The sequence below is a fragment of the Leptonychotes weddellii genome, chromosome 3, assembly GCF_054177405.1.
Source record: "Leptonychotes weddellii isolate Sample4059 chromosome 3, ASM5417740v2, whole genome shotgun sequence".
NCBI lineage: Eukaryota > Metazoa > Chordata > Mammalia > Carnivora > Phocidae > Leptonychotes > Leptonychotes weddellii.
Genome location: NC_138371.1, coordinates 121663358 through 121671919, shown reverse-complemented (window position 1 = coordinate 121671919; position 8562 = coordinate 121663358).

Here is an 8562-nt window from a genome sequence, read left to right as displayed (position 1 = left end):
GGACTCGATCCCGGGACTCCAGGATCATGACCTGAGCCGAAGGCAGTTGCTTAACCAACTGAGCCACCCAGGCGCCCTTCCAGCTTCTTATACATGCTCATCTCTGCTAAACAGAAGCTTTAAAGTTGGTTTGTTCTGTCTTTTCTTGACACTTTGTAAGTTACTTACTTGGTAAATGTGGCTTACCTCGGAGTATATGTAAAAATTATATTCTTTAAGGGAGATTTTAAAAAATTACAAGGAGATAAACAGCAATGTTTTAAAATAAGAAGTATTTCCCATCCACTATGTAACACTTTATTTTCACCAATCAATTTTTTATTTTTAGCAGAGACATAGCAGGAAATCCACACCACTTCCCTGGCTTGGCCTGGGGACTTTCTAGACAAAACACATCCACTGGCCTGGCCAGCAGAAGCAATAAAGCTGGGCTGAATTTGATCCTCTGTAGGTCTCATTCCATCTATCTGTAAGATGAAGGACTGCCTAAAATTAGATTGTGGATCTCATCCTAAAACTAGACATGACTTCCACTAGCAATCTCTTCAACTGAAGCCATTAGCAACACCTGGACTCTGACATTAGGTCCGGGACCTTTCCTCAGAAGCAGCTCTGTGGGTAAGAGCAAGATGGGGATCTGGCAATTTATAACATGCAGGGACCTAGGAATGTATAACAAATTTTATCCCTTTTATATCTACCTGTTCAAGTTCTACTCCTTTTTCAAATGCCAGTTCAAACCCTCCTTCCTCTAAGAAATCTTCCCAACCTCCTAGCGATAATTCCTCACTCTACTGTGTTACTAAATTTGTGCTTCTATAATCAACTGTCTGCTGGTTATCAATCTCTAGTTCCCATTAGATCATACACCTTTGGAGTCTGGAATGCTGTCTTATCTCAGAATCTTCAAGAACCCAGGATGATATTTTGTGTTCAGTGTTTACTAACCTTGAATTAATGACAAGTTCCCATTATGAATTACTTAGAAAGATACCGAGGGGCTTTTAGAAAGCACTGTATACTTCTTATTATATTAATGTCTCAAACGTAATGGCAGTCTACAGTCGACTCTCGAACAACATAGGGGTTAGGGGCACCAACCCCTGTGCAGTCAAAAATGCATATATAATTTTTGACTCCCCACAAACTTAACTACCAATAGCCTACTACTGACCAGAAGCCTTACTGAAAACATAGAATCAATGAGCATATTTTGTCTGCTATATGTATTATATACTGTATTCTTACAATAAAGTGAGCTAGAGAAATTATTAAGAAAATCATAAGGAAACTACACCTACAGTACTGTACTATATTTATCAAAACAATCCATGTATAAGCAGACCAGTGCAGTGCAACGCATGATGTTCAAGGGTCATTTGTAATATATGTCAAGTATACTAAATATATTCACGCCTCCACATGCTGATCAGATGCTGCCTCCTCCAGGAAGCAAGACTTCACTGATTCTCTTGATGGGAAGTAGGTGCATCTCCTACATAGAAGAACCCTGCTTACTTGTCCCCTCCTCCAAACCATCAGTTCCTTTCAGGCAAAGTCTTTGTCTTTTATCTCTGTATTCCAAATGCCTAATAGATGGTACATGCTAATACATGTTTACTAAAAGAATAAGAAATAAAAGAAGGGAGAGGGTAGTGGGGGATAACAGAGTTAAACAACAATAACAACAGCAAACACCCAATTAACCCATTTAGAAAATGGGCAAAAGAAATGAAGAAACATTTCAGTAAAGAGGGTCTACAGACAGCAAGCAAACACATGAGAAGATGTTCCACATCATTAGCAGGCAGGGAAATGCCAATAAAAACCACAATGAGTTAGTACTCCACACCTATCAGAACGCATAAAATAAAAAAAAAATAGTGACTACAACAAATGCCGATAAGGATGTGGATCACTCACGTGTTTCTGGTGGGATGAAAATGGTACCATTCTGGGAAACGAGGCTGGCAGTTTATTCTAAAACTAAATATGCAATTACTATGGGTCCCAACAATTGCACTCTTGGGCACCTGTCCCAGAAAAATAAAAGCTCATGTTCACACAAAAACAAGCACACAGGGCGCCTGGGTGGCTCAGATGGTTAAGCGTCTGCCTTCGGCTCAGGTCATGATCCCAGGGTCCTGGGATTGAGTCCCGCATCGGGCTCCCTGCTAGGCGGGGAGCCTGCTTCTCTCCCTCTGCCTCTGCCTCTCTCTCTCTCTCTGACTTTCATGAATAAATTAAAAAAAAAATTAAAACAAACAAACAAACAAACAAAAAAACAAGCACACAAATGTCCATAGCAGCTTTATCTGTAATAGCTTAAAGCTGGACGTCCTTCACCAGGTGAATGCCTAAACAAACCACAGTCCATCCATGCTGGAGCACTCCCGAGCAATAAGAAGGAACCAACTACTGATACACTCGACAACTTGGATGGATCTCCAGAGAATCTGCTGAGCGAAGAAAGCCAACTCCAAAAGATTACATATACTCCGTAATTCCATTTATATAACACTTTTTGAAATGAGAAATTTTAAGAAATGGAGGACAGGGCGCCTGGGTGGCTCAGTTGGTTGGGCGACTGCCTTCGGCTCAGGTCATGATCCTGGAGTCCTGGGATCGAGTCCCGCATCGGGCTCCCTGCTCGGCATCGGGCTCCCTGCTCGGCGGGGAGTCTGCTTCTCCCTCTGACCCTCCCCCCTCTCATGTGCTTGCTCTCTCTCATACTCTCTCTCTCAAATAAATAAATAAAATCTTTAAAAAAAAAAAAAAGAAATGGAGGACAGATAGAGTGGTTGCCAGGGGTTAGTGGCTGGAGGAGATGGGGGGCGGCAGGGCAAGTGCCAGTGAATACAAAAGGAAAACACCAGGGATCCTTGTGGTGTCGGAACTATCTGGTGTCCTGTTGTGGTGGATATTTGAACGTACCCAGTTGGTAAAATGGTACAAAAATTAATAGACACACACACACACACACATGCAAGTGGATCTAGGGAAATCTGAGTAAGATGAGTGGATTGCATTAATATCCTGCTTGTGATATTATACTATATTATACTATAGGTTTAAAAAATGTTACCATTGGGGAAAGCTAAGCAAAGCATACATGGGCTCTCTCTGTATTATTTCTTACAACAACACGTGAATCACCAATTATCTTCCCCTTCAAAAAAATTAATTAAAAAACCAGACAGGTAGAACAAGAGCTGTGGAAGAAAGAACATTACTAATTGAATAACACTTTTTAATCAATTGCCAGGACTTTTTAAAAAAAATTATTTATTTATTTATTTGAGAGAGAGAGGGAGAGGGAGCATGAGCAGGGGGGAGGAGCAGAGGAAGAGGGAGAAGCAGACTCCCCGCTGAGCAGGGAGCCCGATACGGGACTTGATCCCAGGACCTTGAGATCATGACCTGAGCCGAAGGCAGATGCTTAACTGACTGAGCCACCCAGGCGCCCCCAGCTTTTTTTTTTTTTTTTTTTTAATTTAGCATAGGCTGGGTTCTGGCCTCAGGGAGCTTATCTAGTTGGGTAATACCAACTTCCAATTTAATAAAGGTTGGAAAAAGATGAGGGGCCTGTGGTTGAGACAGTCAGGAAGACTTCTAGGAGGAGGCAGGCCTGGAGCTGGGCCTTAGCAGGCAGGCTGAGAGGTGGAAGGATAGCGATGGTAGCCCAGGGGTGCAGAGGGCAGGACATTATGAGGCCTGGTGGGTCCAGACTCTGCCCTGCCCGGCACTGTAGCCGACAGCGATGGCCCCTGCCCCTACCCTTGGGCTCCCTCACTAGGGCAGAGGGTACCTACACTTGTGCTCTCAGAAGACCTCGGGCTGGTTTTCACTCCTCCAGGCTGTGCCTGAGTGGCTCTTCTGCCTACAGTCCCCAGGCCTGGCTTTCTTCCCCCCAGAAAAGAATGTAAATAAAAAAAAAGAAAGTATTATAGTAAAATATACATAAAATTTAATATTTTAACCATTTTAAGTCTACAGTTCAGTGGTGGTAAGTACACTCACATTATTGTGCAACCATCCCCACCATCCATCTCCATAACTGAGTCTTCCCAAACTGAAACTCTGAACCCGTTAGACAGTAACTCCTCATTCTCCTCCTAGCCCCGGCCCCTGACAACCACCACTCTGTCTTGACACACTGGACTACTCTAAGTACCTCACATAAGTGGAATCATACGATCTGTGTCTTTACGGCTGGCTTATTTTACTCAGCATCATGTCCGCAAGCTTCTCTGTGTGGTAACATGTGCCAGAATTTCATGTCTTTTTAAGGCTGACTACTATTCTATTGTAGGTATCCATCACATTTTGTTTCTCTACTCATCTGTTGATTGGCTACGATGAATAAAACTGCTATGTGCAAGTATCAAAGTCCCTGGTTTCAATTTCTTTGGATATTTATATAAAAGTGGGCTTGCTGGATCATATGGTAATTCTATGACATTTCTTCTGGTGGTATACCTTAACTATTTTAATTACTAAAAAATATTATTAAAGGGATACATTACTGAAAGTTTTTTTTTTTTTTTTAAAGATTTTATTTATTTATTTGACAGAGAGAGACACAGCAAGAGAGGGAACACAGCAGGGGGAGTGGGAGAGGGAGAAGCAGGCTTCCTGCTGAGCAGGGAGCCCGATGCGGGGCTCAATCCCAGGACCCTGGGACCATAACCTGAGCCGAAGGCAGACACTTAACGACTGAGCCACCCAGGCGCCCCACTGAAAGTTTTTTTAAAAAAATGCAAAGGTATAGGGCGCCTGGGTGGCTCAGTTGGTTAAGCGACTGCCTTCGGCTCAGGTCATGATCCTGGAGTCCCGGGATCGAGTCCCGCATCGGGCTCCCTGCTCGGCGGGGGGTCTGCTTCTCCCTCTGACCCTCTTCCCTCTCACGCTCTCTGTCTTTCATTCTCTCTCTCTCAAATAAATAAATAAAATCTTTAAAAAAAAAATGCAAAGGTATAAAGTGAAAGGTAAAACTCTTTTCCTCCTGATCCCCAATCTCATTCTCCTGAGACACTCCTGGTGAGTTTCATGGCAGCCCTCGAGAAACTTTTCATGGGGACGCCTGGGTGGCTCAGTCAGTTAAGCCTCTGACTCTTGATTTCGGCTCAGGTCATGATCTTAGGGTCCTGAGATCGAGCCCCACAATGGGCTCCGTGCTCAATGCAGAGTCCTCTTGAGATTCTCTCTCTCTCCCTCTGTGCCCTGGCCCCGCCCCCCTGCTCTCTCTCCAAAATAAATAAATCTTTAAAAAATACTTCTTATGTATATGTTATTATGGAGCCATAAATATTTAAAATATTTTCTTTCTGCTATTAAATTTTCAACTATAAACCCAGAGGGTGATGAGGAAAATTTTACCATGTTTGTTTATTTAAAAAATTTTCAAGTTCTGTGGATCAGGAATTTTGGTTTAAAAACATACAGAATGGGGAGGGGGGGTGAGGGGATGGGTTAGCCTGGTGATGGGTATTAAAGAGGGCACGTACTGAATGGAACACTGGGTGTTATACGCAAACAATGAATCATGGAACACTACATCCAAAACTAATGATGTAATGTATGGTGATTAACATAATAAAATAAAAAAACAAAAAAAAATGCTAGTAATAGGAAGCACCTGGTGTAGCATACATGGAAATGTTCTATACTATCTTCTCAATTTTTCTGTAAAACTAAAACTTTTCTAAAAAATAAAGTGTATTTTTGGGGAAAAAAATAAAAATAAAAAAAACACACAGAAGTTCCTATTAGATGCTCTAATGATTGAATGACTGAACTGTAGTTAATTGAGCTGCTAACAAAATCAACTTAAAAGCTAAATTGTGTCATGGCAAATAAAAGTAACAACAGCAAGGTCATTTTTCATTTAAGGTGTTCCAGACTGTAATTTTAGCAACTGTATTTTGGAAGCTTTTAGACAACTACCAGCCAAAGCTCAGATTAAAAACAAAAACAAAAAAGGCTGGGCTCAGCAAGCTACTGCTCTATGTAATTCAATGACCACTTTAGAGAAAATGCGCAACTTACTCATTTCAACCCTTACAGGAAAATTTAGTGGGGGGAAAAAAGGCTTTATAGAAATAAAAAAAAAAAAGAATCCCATTTTTTTTTTTTTTGGTAATTTATGTCGGTATTTGTGAAGGCTAAATCTGCATTCAAATGTATCTTGCAAGCCTTTTGTTTTTTTTAGCTTGTTTGCATGAAGAACCAGAGAAAAACAGCACAACACTCATTACTAAGAGTGGGAGAATAAAGTGGATTAGAATGGAATCACCACATAAATCCTGTCAAAATTTATTAGCATTTTCTATTCAGACTCACAAAATCTCAGCCTAATCAGACTTGATTTTTCCATGTCATGGCAACAGCACCCATCATTGTTTCTGGAAGGATCAGCTGCTTCAGCCTCCTATGGCACCTCGATGACAAGGCTTTAGTGACTTCATAAATCTAGGCTGCCCAGCTGCCGTCCCCTTAATGACATGACGCCTTCCGTTTGATGGAACCTGCCGCGCAGATGGGCTGTCGCCCGATATTCACAGAGGACAGTGCTGGCCTCTCCAGAACTTCGGGGATGGAACAACACCAGTTCTATTGTTCCTACGTGATGGCAGCTTAGCGTTTGGTTTAGAACTTGAAAACATCTCTCCCCTTTTAAGACTATACCCTTCTCTGCCGAGACCGTTATTTCTCTCGTTAAGGATTTGAAAGGAAACTTTCTAAGGCTCATCTTAGTTGGACAAGTGCTTTGTCACTATATTACATAGGGACAGGATGAAAATGAAAAGTTAATGCTAGCATGGAGTACAGCGAGAAGGGTCACGGGAGGGACAGAGGAAGACAGAATCAACGTTTACAGAACTCTGCTGGGTGCCAGGCACGGTGCCAAGTGTCCCACATCCCTGCTATTCAAATGTGGTCCATGAACCACAACTTGGGCATCACCCAGGAGCTTGTTAGAAATGCAGAATTTCAGACCCAGACTTATGGACTCAAATCTGCCTTGTGAAAAGTTCCCTGGGGATTTTCAAGTTTGAGAAGCACTGTCCTAAATGACCAAGCTCTACTTAATCCTCATGACAATGCTTTGAGGAAAATATTATTTCCATACTTTATGGATAAGTGCTTTGGTCTGAATGTGTGCCACCCAAATGCACGTGTTGAAATTCTATCTCCCAAAGACGATGATACTAGGGGGTGGGGCATCTGGGAGGTGCTCAGGTCCTGAGGGGGAGCCCACCTGAATGCGATCAGTGACTCTCTAAGAGGCTCCAGAGAGATTCCTAGCCTCTTCCACCACAGCAAGAAGACACCACCTCCAGAGCCGGGGGAGGGCCCTCCCCTGCCATGAGGGCCGCCTGATCTTAGACTGCCAGCTTCCTGAATTCTGAGAAATAAATGTCTACTGTTTATAAGCCACCCAGTCTGTGGTATTTTGTCATGGCAGCCCCAACATATTAAGACAATAAGGAAGCAGAGACAAAAAGTTCCCTTCCTTCTTTCTCTTCCTCCTTGCAGAAAGGGTTGTGGTAGGGAAAAGGTACTGTTCAGAATCTCGCAGCTGGTGAACGGCAGAGCCAGGATTCGAGAACGCATCCATTAGACCCCAAAGCCCATACTCTAACTTCCCTCCCCGGCCCAGGCTTCTTGAATAATGGTCAGACCCCTCTGGAACAGTGCTGAGGAGTCAGCACTGCACTTAAAAGGCAATCAAAAACTAATGATGTAATGTATGGTGATTAACATAACAATAAAATTAAAAAAAAAAGCAATTTGTGGCCTGGGTGAAGATGAGTGACAAGGACAGTAAAGCACCAGGAAACCATGTCCTGAGAAATGGTGGGAGGCACTGACACTAGGGGGCGCTGTAGGGTAGACAGGGGACTCTACTTCCCTTCGGGCTACATAAGGGCAGAACTAGGACCAACGAATAGAAATCATAAGGAGGCTAATTTCAGCTCACCATAAGGAAGTATTTTCTTAACACTAGAGCTATACCATTCTGGAAAGATGCTATTGGCTAAAAGTTTTCAAGCAAAGGGTGGATGACCCTATGTCTCTCTGGGTTATTAGTACAATTCCAATTTCAAGGGGGAGACTGGACTCCTTGGCCCCTAGAGCCCCTTCCTAGACTGAGGTGGCTTTCCACACCCAGTACTGGGCATTCCATTAGATGCGTCCATCATGACGCATGCTGTGCCCAGTCTACCGCCAGTCTCCGGAGAGTGGACGGCTGTGGGAAACTGGTTTACACTGTGACAACCACAGCTTTGGCAACAGGTGACTGACCCAGAGGACAAGGAGGGACAAGGAGGGATGACAGGACTCCAGAGCAGACAACTCACAGACTGGCTGCTGGCCTACGAGGCGGCCTATCCAAAAAGCCACATTCAAACAGGGACACACTGGGCCAAGGAAATTCTTGCTCTCTGGAACAGAAATTGACAAATAGGGAGTGAATCCCAACGGATTTCCGAAAACTAATTATGTAGGCGAGGTTGTGAGAGGCCAACAACTCGACATTATGAATAAAAAGTTACA